Here is a 1581-nt window from a genome sequence, read left to right as displayed (position 1 = left end):
CTCTCTCTCTCTAACTCTGTCTCTCTCCCCTCTCTCTCTCTCACACACACACACACACGCACGCGCGCGCACGCATACATATATATGCACGCACGCACGCACATACACGCTCACACTACAGATCTCAGCACAAGAGCTTTCACAATCAGGCTGGATTGATTGTCGGCTGCTGAAGCAGGCGCCAATTACTTTATTATTTAAACTATCAAATTCTGTAGGCCTATTATGTGTGGCTGTTCTACTGTATGGTTCAGAGACATGGAGGCTCGCAGCATCAGCAGCAAGGAAACTGTAGAGCTTCGTAAATGGGTGCCTATGAAGGATAGTGGGGATCAAGTGGTACGATCGAGTCACTAATGCTCAACTGCAAAGAACAAGCCAAAGGCCAGTAAAGGAAGACATACAGGTGAAAAAATGGAAATGGATTTGACACACCCTGAGGAGAACCCCGACAAGCATCATCAGGTAGGCTTTAACGTGGAACCCACAAGGAAAACGTAAGAAGGGAAGACTAAAGATGACACGGAGGTAATATTCTGTGCACGGAGGCCAGCGGTACAAGCGGAAATTGAAAAAGCGGGGACATTATGGAAACAGCTAGAAAAGGACGCTCAGGACAGGCTTCGCTGGAGCAATGTTGTTGATGGCCTATGTTCCACTGGGAGTTAAAAAGGGCAAGAGAGATCGAGAGAAATTCTGTGTGGAGTTGGGCGCCTGACATGAGGCCCAACCACGCAGATGCCCAGAACAAAAGCTTCTGTGGACAACTTCACTTTGGCGGAGTATGCCCACGAGGAAAGACTTCAATGAAGAAAAGAAGGACTTAGCGGTGGTGTTTCCTGTAACAGTGTAATTGGTTTCTGGCCTGGACATATTTTTTCAGGACTCAAAAAGGAAAAAAACTAAAAAACAAGAACAAGTAGATCTACTAATAATAGTAACAATAATAATAAGAATAATAACAATAATAATAATAGTAATCGTAATAGTAACGTAGTAGTAGGCTAACAGTAACTAATAATAGGCCGGATGTGATTACCCAATAGGCTCTACCTAATATTATAAGTAACAACAACAACAACAACAACAACAACAACAACAACAACAACAACAACAACAACAACAACAACAACAACAACAACAGCAGCAACAACAACAACAAAACAAAACAAAATACCAACAAAAAATAAAAGTGTCCCACTCAAGAATGGAACAGATATCCTCTGCACACAACAGCGAGGAGCCTAACAGCAACATCACAGACGACGACGGTGACGTGAGGCTTCCTTTTAACGGGAACAAAAAGCAATTAAGGGTATTATTATGCAGCGAGAGGACCCAGGTCAGAGCGCCCGTCGCCCGCTCGCAGCACACGGGGACACCTCAGACAGCTGATACAGGTGTTCGGAATGAGAGAGCCTCACCCAGAAAAAAAAAATACATGGAAAAATAAAACAAAACAAGACAAAAACAAACTAAACCAATAAGAATATCCACGAGACTACAATAAGATCGCGAGGTGAAACGAAAGGAAAACAGGGGAAAAGCCTAAAAGAAAAAACAACAACAAGGAACCCCCCC

The sequence above is a fragment of the Aplysia californica genome, unplaced genomic scaffold (assembly GCF_000002075.1).
Source record: "Aplysia californica isolate F4 #8 unplaced genomic scaffold, AplCal3.0 scaffold01044, whole genome shotgun sequence".
Taxonomy (NCBI): Eukaryota; Metazoa; Mollusca; class Gastropoda; order Aplysiida; family Aplysiidae; genus Aplysia; species Aplysia californica.
Note: the sequence above shows the minus strand (reverse complement) of the source record.